Consider the following 11,005-nt stretch of genomic DNA (forward strand, 5'->3'; position numbering starts at 1 on the left):
CAGCTGTCACTGCAGACACGAATGCAGAGGTCAGTCAACGCTAGGTGGCTGTTACGCCAATCAAGGGCCTGACCAAGGAATTAGTTTCGTCTGGAGGGACCGCTAATGAGCTTCATTTTGATCAAAAATAAAACGTTAATCGCATATGGGTAACTTGCGTTAAAAGATTCCTCACGTTGTCCTTGGCGTGCGAGTGGGCGTGTGATTCCTGACTGCAGAAATTCAGTTCATGAGCCAGGAATGGGTGCCAGTCGTGGCACTCGCGGCAACAGATCATGCGATGATGACTGTGAAAGTCGTGATGATGGCGATGAGAGGCAACTCATAGAAGCTAGTGCGTTAGCCCGCCACAACCGTCATCCAACATCTACGGGGATGATGAGAAGGACGTTTGGTGCAAGATGTAGAACATTACAAACGCTAGCACCATGATTTTCGCAATCATGTATCACAATTGCAATGATTGTTCGGCTTGATGTGTCCGATGGCATAGTTTGTAGTGGTATGTTGTCGGTTAGTAAATGATAAGATAGCATTCTAATGATAATCTGTGGTTACACCCCCATCTCGCCACCCAGGGCAGGATTTTTACCGCGTATAAAATTGACTTGTTACTGATCTAGATGGCATCTTGAAAGTGTTTCGCTTCAGGCTGATCACTGATTTTCTCCAAAATAGTGACAAAAGTGGATTTATTGTAAGTCATGATACCGAGGACCATTACCAACAATCCCCCAGAGATGGCCTTGGTGCAGTACTAGTGTTTCCATCGGCCGTGATTGGGGTGTCACGACAAAATTAAAACCTGAGTTTAGTTAGCGTCAAAATCTCCGATTGGCGCGGGACGGTAAAACTCTGCAGGGCGCCAGGCTCGAACCCCACACCCTGCGGGCATGAGACGAGCCCGTAATGCGAACGCTGCCAACCTGTCATTCCTTTTTCTGACCGAATCTACGGCGGGAATGCATTATACAAAGCACACTTGAAATGAACAACAAAAGTGCAGCAAAGTGGATGCACTTTGCATGATGAACTGGAAAACGGAAATTTATACCAATAAATGACTTGTGTCAAATAATGATCCGAAGTTGTTATTGTGCAGTGTGTTGTTCCTCTGGTTGTGCTTGTGAGTGAACACTATTATGAGCCACGTCCATGCATGATTATCGATGTTGGTAAGCAGCTTAGCAAAACAAGGATCGAGAAGCCGGCATGCAGTCCACTTGGATAGCATCACCCAACTAGCACAACCCAAAGGACCTGATGCGTTACTGGAGTAATTGCATCTCCCTGTTGACCCACCTGTTCATGATCATGTACTTGAGTCTCATTTTTGTACTCAATAAATTTAAATATAGCGCTGAGCAAGAGCTATATCTCCGTACGTGCCCACTCTCTCCAAGCAGACATGCACCTGCATTCCAGGCGTGGACACATGCAATATAAAAGTTAAGACTTTTGTAACAATAACAATTTTGTTTTCTCCGTAACCATGTTTGAATGTTGAAACTCACTTTTCTTCTTTCATCGCATTCGCTACATCGTCTGCCTCCATTCGAGTTTCAAATCGACTTAAGCCATTCAGGGGTCGATCCATGGCTCGCATGTGACCGCGTCCAATGCACTGCACACATCGACCCACGCTGCTGCCAGTGCGACTGTCTGTAATCTGCTCCGTCAGCACCGGCTGGGCTCATGCCGCTTCGACACCTGGTCCTGAAATCTGGATCTGTTCCCGACCAGCGCTTATCGGCTTTTTACCGTTACCTACGCTTGAGAAGGTTATCATGCTTTTGGATAGGTGAGGTTTTCTGTTTATGTGGGAGGCAGAGTATTGGCGAGGTCATAACGTTGCAAAAATACGCCGCCTGATCAAATTACCAGCAAGTAAAGCGCCCTGAAAACATAACTATAGCACAACGTTTGGAAAACTGCGTTGCTTGTTACGACGAACACCTTCCATGCCGACACCATCAGTACTCAGTTTTCAAAGGGATAGCTATGTAAAAAGCGTGGTGGACCGAACCGGATCGGCTGGTGCCTTTACTTCACTAATTCGGTAAAATTCAGTACACAGTGGTTACAAAGAGATAACTTAGTAAAAAGCGCGGCGGGCCGGACCGGATTGGCCCGGTGTCTTTACTTCACTAATTCAGTTAACAGGTGATTACAAAGAGATAACTTAGTGAAAAGCGCGGCGGGCCGGGCTGGGCGGGCCCGGTGCCTTCACTTCACCAAATAAACATGTGCCCTAACTTCGACCTCACTAGAGCGGACAGTGAACGCTGGACATGTCATTCGACCAGTCAGATTTTGCCGACCAAACCCGACGAGATTTCTTTGGCGTGAGATGACCGTCAACGGCTTAATTATATTCACGCCCAGCCTGCCTGTCACGTTCTTATAGGTCACGTTCATAACAATCGTATTCCATAAGGCAGTATGACGCGATTTGAAAATGATGGGATAGCTGCAGCGCAGCACTTCAATTTCGATCTAAGAATTAATACTTCAGTGCCAATGCGGTGGTGTTGGTATGTAGTTCTACTCTGGTATCTCGAGCAGGCCATCTACAAATTGCGTCACGCAATACTGGACATTCGTTAACCCTCCCAACCCCTTATTACTCACTGATTGCGTTAGGTGAGAGCTTTCTTACCCGTGGTTACGCTGCGGTAAGTGCAACGTCCGAAAAATGGCACGTCCGTTTCGCCCACGATTGAGTTGGAGCTGCGAAACAACAACGGGCGCGCTGCTTGCCATGTGAGGCAGCCAGGGGCATCCGGATTTCACTTTTGCAAAAAGAAATCATGATGAACTACACCTGGGAGTAACGTTACGCTGTCCAAAGCCTCTCCTCTTTGTTACGCTTCAGTTTTGCCTGTTCAATCTCCCTCTCCTCCTCTATGAGTAATGCAATTTGAAGCTTACTTTCCCATGGGTCGAATGAAATCCCCGAGTTCCAAGGCCTTACCGATTCGGCTTCACCGGCGGAGCACGCCCCGGTCCCCGGCCATCTCCACAATCACAACCATTACATTCCTCTAGGCTCTTGAAGACCCTCTTGCAAAACTTGGGCCCATTTGTATTGCAACTTTTGACGTTATCAAAGCCCAACTATATGAAACGGCTTTGGAGTGTACCGTGATATTCCGCTTTTCGCATGAGGTCATGCGATATGACCGCTTCTACAAAGCGTCGTCAAAGCACATCAGCACATCAGGAATTTTCCAGTCGGCTTTTTATCAGAACAGCACGTATGCAGTCCTCATAAAATGCCGAATGAAAAATGAAGCGCGGCGTGTTGGCCATACCGCGCGGCGGCGGTATTACCTGAGGCGTTTTCATAGCGTCGGCCTTCCGGGGCTTATCTCAACAGCTGTTATACTTACGTCCAGACTTAAGAATAGAATCGGAAGCATTTAAGTGACAATTCAGTGCCGTGGTCAGTGACCTTTTTGCGGTGTTGGAAGGACCGGAACCGTCGAACAAATATTTTTCAAGTTAAAAATGTAAAATGTGGGGTCGCGCTATCCAGATCAACCTATTTGACGGGGGTGTTATTTTTGCGCCTACTGACTGTAAGCTTGGAAGGTAACAAGCAGCTTACGGCACATGTTTCCTGATATAAGTTTTGTATTATGAGCTTTAGGGGCGAAGCGTATAGGAACACAACGCCGTAGTTAAAACTTTGCGGATGAGTACGAACCTCAAATTTTATTTATTTGTTATTTGGGACATTTGTATTATTTAGGACCATGGGACTCGAAGACCGCTGCTCTAGATAACAATTTTCTGCTCATCCTGGGGCTGATGACATAAGAAAGCTTCTCTGGGAGATTCGCCGCCCAGCATGTTGCCATCTTCATAATAGTCTCCTTTGCCCTATGATTTATATGGACCCAACTATAAGTCGATATCATCCTCAGCTTTGCAAAAGCCGTCTTCCAGTCAGGATCATCTTCCCATCCACACGTGACCGCCTGCCAGGCATCCTTGTCCACTGCTCTACGGAGGTATGAGGCCTCTCTAAGTCGGTATTGTCCACTGTTCCACGGAAGTGATTGTCTGTGACCCTACGTCGTCTACTGCACTGCAAACAATGCTGTCAGTCCACATCGCAAACCACATCACACACGTGGCCACCCACCAGAGACCAGTGTCGCAGCGCCGGCTGCTGCCAAACATCTGAGGATTTGGGGGAACCAGACGATACTTCTTCCTTGCTTGAGAGCCCCAGAATGAATTCTACGTCCGCGACAACTGCAGTTGTTGCAACCGTCGTCGTCATGACAACTTCCGGTGTCATGTCGAAGGCAGAATCTGCTGAGCGCCGTTGTCAGCTATTGCGGGTTAGATGTGTCACTTTTTTGAGCTGTTTTAACCCGCGTATTGCGGATCTGCGGGCTTAATAATGGCACGTCTACTGGCAGGAATATTGTCAGTACAAGTAAACCTTTGTGATTGGCACAGCGGGTGGCAATGGCAGTCAAAGAGAAGCGCATTGGCTGAAGTTTGAACCAGTGCGTGACTTAAGGTCATGTGGTATTAATCCAAAGCCAAATCTAAAAAGTCAAAAGTTTTCTGAAGCCAAACGGCGCTTCGAAAAGAGCCACAGTGCTAAACGCCCTGAGGAAAAACCAAATCTATGGTATGGCGTGTCGTTAAATTCGCGGAATAATAGCCCCATGCTGGCATTTTTTGCTTTCTCTTTTAAAAAAGTGTTTCCAGCTTCCGTAGCAGTTGTTATCTAAGCGTTTGGACGAATTGGCGTGTTGCGAACATTACAGAAAACATACGCTGTAAAACCAAAGCAAATCAAACGTATTGTTTTCATAGTGGTGAGCAGGGAGTCCAATGATATTTCTCCTGCAGGAGCGGCTACTCCAGATCGAAACTGTGAGCTATTCAGACGGATGTCGAACAAACTGGTATCACCGATTGCATTGGACGCGTCTGACTTGATACGTGGAAAGGACAAAAAACGGTGGGATACTCCCCTAATGCTTATGTGTTCCAGCGGTGGGTGGCCTGCTGCCCCAGTCCCCACTTTCGCCCATATCCGCAGCCTCTGTTCGACGCCGTGCTCGGGCGCCGAGGCAGCTGACGGTGAGCCACGGACTCTCGTGTTGCGCAGTATGCTTTACCGCTCATTGTCAGCGGTTGGCGTGGTCCTCGTTCGTGACGGGCTGCCGTGGGGCGGCCGGCCATATAAGAGACGGCAATCCGACTGGGCTCGTATCTAGCATCAGCCGGGTCACAGGGACCAAGCACGGAATACCTTCCCGACTTTCCACCATCGGAATAGGCACACTGATGCGCATTGGTCGAGTTCACAGTTGCAAACATTCTGATGATGCCAAACGCGAAGGACCGCTTTTAGACACTGACCAAATTTGCCGCCGACAGGATGGAGGTGACTGGCTGACGCGAGTTAGGCAGCCTAAAATTGGCAGAACCACTCCCACTTACAAGAACATAATATTTGGCTGCGGCGTTTGAGTCTTGTTATCGTCCGGTGGGTTTACAAAAGCTGTTTGGGAATAAATGGAGTAGTTAGCAGCATTTCCGCCCGCCATCCGCTGTCTGCCAATTCAGGACTGGACCATGCACTAGGTATGAACAGATAACGGGTGACCACATTTGCTGAACACATTTTTTAAAAAGTCTCGGGGATTCAAAAATTGGGCTGACATTACTGCAGTTAAAATGGATGGGATGCACAATTTGGCCTGTGTGAATAGTTGTTGTTCAGACATGGAACGAGTGATTAAATTTTATTTTTTTGCCGAAAGCAGTGCAGCAGCCAAACTGACTACCGAATGACTAGATTACCCACGACAAGAAAACGTGTCATTCTCGACATCGCACGCCTGCGTCGTGACCGAAGGACCGGGCCGACCTCTGTCAAGATATCGGACATATCAGACACATCAGACATATCAGACATTGAGCTCTGGTCCAGGTTTCCATAACAGGCTCATTCGATTTGCAGGTACTCCTGCTGATATGCGCTTCCAAATTCTAGCACACAGTCGTTTCCAGCAATTGCCAACACACCCTTTACATTCCCTCCGAGTGAAGTCTGAAGAGTAAAGTGAGCTGGTGAAGGTCTGCTGAAAGAGCTCGTTGTGTGCGTCAAAGCTGCAGAGCGATAGCAATGTCATCGACGGTCGTGTGAAGTAATGACGACGCACCACTGTCCCTAAATATGTACACAGATAGCGATATTCATCGCCGCAACCACGGCTGGTACCGCTGGAGTCCAAACCCCTCTAACTTTTGGGCGCATTGGTCCAAGGTTGAGGTTTGAGCCCGTAAAATAGGCACCAAAAGGGAAATGGACCCTGGTCACATTTATGGTGGTCACATCTATGGCTGTGGTGTGGCCCTAACCACCACTGGGGTTGGTGGGAACTGGACCGCGGTAACTTTTGAGCAGTGTTGACTGTTTTTGAGTTTTGAATACATGAAGTAGCATTAAAACAGACCTGGACGTGTGACATTGGAGGCGTGGTTGCATCCATGGCTATAGTTGCATGATGACGACGAAGTGGGGCTCATATGGAATCGAATAAAAAGGTTGCAGTATTGTTCACAAAACATACCAAAAAGAAACCAAAAGGCAATTCTTATCGGAAATACTGTGTTTCAAGTGGCGTAGACAACTGGGTGTGGCTGTTGGGGAACGGGGCTAAGCGCACCGCATATCCTAACATTCTTCTTGAAGGGGAAAGTGTATTATTCGCACAAATTTCAACTAAATGATCCCTATTCTCAATTTTACCAAACAAACTTCACTCGCTTTGATAGGATTACATTGGCGCAAATTCTAGTGCGATGCTACTAGGGCTCCAAAGTACCACTCGGCGACATTACCCGTCCACTACCCGCGCACATTTAGTGTCTGCTGTGCCGGGAGCTTAAAGCTGGATGAAAAGGTAATTGGACCATCACGTACCTGCAGCCTATAGATGTTAGACATTTTGGGAGAAAAGGTGAAAGCTGATAAAGAATTGTAGCACGCGTGCAGCAATGCAATATTTTAATTATTTAATTTCCCAGGCACCACTGCTATGTTCGTACGCTCTCTGCTAATCACCATTGCGCGTTATCACCACTTTCACCGTATCGTTTTTGCGGGTGCTTTGTAACACAAATAGGTACGGCCGTGTAACTTTGCGTACCCCTGCCATACGGTACTTTTTTGCTGACAAGCTGATGGACAATTTTGATAAATGCTGCTGGCATAATTAGATTTTGACACGGTGTCACTATATCTTTGAGCAATAGGCTTTTTAATAGTTTGGACACGATCAGGTTTCGATTTGAAATAAATGCAGCGTCTGGGCCAGGCTCGGCCAGGGGACAGAATTTCGTCCCCTTAATGTTTCGGGGATTAGCAAATGTAGCGGAGCGAGGGAAAATTTTGGGTGTTCATTTTTTGCCTTTTTGAACCCGCTTATAACCGTGGGAAATTTTAAAGTTTCAAGCAGGTCACTGCGCTGCCCAAGGTCAAACCTCAAGCAGATTTGTTGAATATTGTAGAAGTGCTCCGCTCTGCGTTACATGTAAGTTCAATGGTTTCGTTTGATTTTCAACCATTCTATGGTCTAATAACTTGCAGCGCAATGGTGGACTGGCAGGGACCAACTTTAAAGTCTTTTCTTCAAGCGACTGGACACGTGTTTTCTGGACCATCACCAACAAACACATTGGTAACGCGCTTTTTACCTTTCGATTCCCGAGACTCAATGAGAGCAATGAAGTTACGCAGTTCAATAAAATAATCGAAAAGATGGCTTAGATAAACTAAAGGGATAAGTAAACGTTTCCCAAAAATATATCTCTTCGTTTAACGTATGTAAATCATCTGACCTATAATGCCGTTCAGAAGTGCCGACAATTCGCAGAAAGCATTGTAGCTAATTCTATGATGTAGACTAGGGTCGGACGAAGGGAACATGACCCTCTAAACCAAGAAGTTTACACTCGGCCCTGGATTATTTCGCAATGTTGACATTTGGCCCGCGGGGAAGATTTTTACTACGTGGCTGAGAAAATGGCAATGCAAATTTCGCGGGCATTGTGCCGTCTCATTTTCACGGTGTGCAGCGTTGCAAATCGTTCGGGGGTCGCAACTGTCTCTCACCAGTTGGGCTTGCGTATTGATTCGCACTATGCGTGAAACTTTACCGCTTACGATGTGTTTTGTTTCAACCCACGTCACTTATGTAACCTGAAGAGACCCATCTAAATGATGTCTTCCCTCTCTTCAAGCTCATGACATTCGTTTTCCAGGTCGCGCAGAAGCTGGGTTTACCAGCCCTACGGAAGCGCCCAGGGGCACAGCCACCAAAGGGCCAAGGGGCAGCCGCCGTCCCCCCCCCCCCCACTCACATACACACCATGTCCGTTTTCTGTAAAATGAGACGCGACGCGCAAGACAGCTCAGCCACAGCTGAATGCAGTTTCAACGCGCGGCGGGGCTGAAAACTTGATTCGCTTAATGGTGACGCACAGGAGGATCAGCGCGGCGGCAGCGTGTCACGTGTTTCACCGTCGTCTGGATCGAGAGGGTTCAACTCAGGCCGCAGTCACTGTTGCCAGTTTAAAGACATGACGTCAGAGGATGTTTGGCTGCGCTGAGGCTGCAACATACACGAAGGCGGTGCAGACCTGGAAAGAGGATGCGAATATTGTGATCAGGCAGCGCGTCGTTGAGATGCCATCGCCACCGTGGAAAGATGGCCAGATTTGCTCGCGTTTATCATTTTCCGTAAGGAAACAAAACACGCTTGGGAACGAGCGCCCAAGCCATAGCGTAGCTGCGTGATAAAACACGAAATGCCAACCTGCGAAGCCTTTGCCACCGTACGCGCAGATGTTTAAAAGCTGATGCATTGTATGGCCAACCGGCGCAGATGGCATAGCACGCACTGTACTGAGAAGAAACTTTAAAACTGCATTAAAAAATCAGCCGGCACGGGCAACGGACGCTATTCCACGTTGGGGGGGGGGGGGGACGGATGATGCAGTTTTGACTATTTCTTTCTGATCAACACCCACAGGGCCAATGTTAAACTTTCCGAAAGTTTTGGGTCTCAGCCCCTGCCTCTCTCCATTCCCGGTCCCCGCGCGACATTACCTTACACACCGCAAGGCACGTGAGGTTTGCATAGCAAAGATCATTTATAAGAACACCGGTTATTATACGCATGATTTCTCATCGATTTTATTTAAATGTCCTTCTGATCGTTTTCCCACTCCGTCCCCTCCCCTCCCCCCCCCCGCATTCAAAATTGGCCGCACTGCCTCCGCTACGTCGAACGGTGTGTAACCAATCCATACCATGATCTTAAGGCCAGAAGAGGGACTTTGGAACAAATAAGCGTCTTATGTTGACAAGTATAAAGCAATGATTTTACTCAAGAAGGGGGGGGGGGCTTTCACACTTTTCTGGGCCCAGGATTTTGGACCGATTCCCCTACAAAATTTCCCAGAAAGTTTCTAGTGTACCTAAAACCCAGAATGCAGAGAGCGTGATTCCCATCGCCCTCCCCCCCCCCGCCTGATTTCGTTGCTGTCAGATTCTACGAGTCTACAATTAGAGCTTATTACGACTTCCAGGATCGAAATGGTCGCCTCATGTGGCTAACTTCTCAAGACGTTCAAGTTGTCCCGCCTTACACTAACGTTGTCTCTATCCAGGAATGGTGCGCACATCAGGGCTGTAATGAAATATTCTGACCCCCTGACAGTGTAGTTTTGAGCGGGCGTTTACACTTGCGCCTATTCAATTAGAGTCGTTTGATTGAATGGCAAAATATAAATTACCGGCTTCATGGAGCCAATACCCTCTGTAGGGATGTAAGTTGATTGCATCAGTTGACACGTGATCGGAAATAGAGCGCTAGATTTGTGTTCATGTAGTTTGCGCATTTAAAGTACGACATAAGCCACCATTTAAAACGGTTTTTGGGTCGTGGCCTGTGGGAGACAGATAGCCTTCGGAAATGTTCAATCCTGCAAAATAAATCGTTTTAGATTGAAAAACGACCACCCAGTAATCATTCTGAGATAACGTTTTCCCGACACGATAGCCATCTCACTTTGAGGCGTAGGAAAACGTCACTTTTGCATCAATCTGCTAACGAAACAAAGAGCCGAGGTCAGCGATGTTGTACGGGCCAATTAGTTTTGGTACACAATTTGTAATTTCGTGCAGATGGGCTGATTAGGTGCATCTGACTTCGCCACATCTCTCCATGGCCCAATCAACATCCACTACGTTTTTTTTAGCTGTTTTCAACCTCCCTTCCTTGTTTACGGGCTGGTTACGCTGGGCGATGACCTCATCCCCTTAGTTTCGCTGTAAAGAAGCCTGTTTCTTGAGGTGCGGTGCAATTTGCAGCTGCTTCTGCGCGACAGGTAGGTACGCTACGCCTTCTAAACCCGCTCTTCCTTGTTATGCTTGAGTTACAGTCCATAAAAACTTCCACCCTATGCATCACGTGATTTATGGACAACCTCCTTCTTCGTACGCAGCTCCAGGAACTCCCGCCACCGGTTGTTCGGAAAGACGTGGTAAAGCTGCTTTATACAGAGCTATCTGTTGCACATTTGCATACTGCGAGTTCCTTATATGCTCAACAGATGTCAAACTGGTGCATAGGCAGCAAATTGCGTAGGCAGCAAATGGACTGTTTCGGCGGGCGTCATACGGACACATGTTGAAATTCTTTAGGGCATGCATTCACCCGTCAGCCCCGTATTGCTGCTCCTAATCATTGCGCTCTGGACCCTAAAATGCGTTACGGACATCCAAAATAACAGGCATATATTTCTGGTGTGGCCGCCCGCTTGCGCTGTGCTATATGGTTTTCCTGTATAAGTCGTACAAATTGAATTGACCAATTGGCTTCGAGAGTTGTGAGGTGTTAGCCAATCACTGCACTTCCTGATCCTGACGATCAATGCGTCAGAGTGACGGCGTTCGGGGCTC

The sequence above is a fragment of the Pollicipes pollicipes genome, unplaced genomic scaffold (genome assembly GCF_011947565.3).
Source record: "Pollicipes pollicipes isolate AB1234 unplaced genomic scaffold, Ppol_2.1 Scaffold_7231;HRSCAF=8579_pilon_pilon_pilon, whole genome shotgun sequence".
NCBI classification, from domain to species: Eukaryota; Metazoa; Arthropoda; class Thecostraca; order Pollicipedomorpha; family Pollicipedidae; genus Pollicipes; species Pollicipes pollicipes.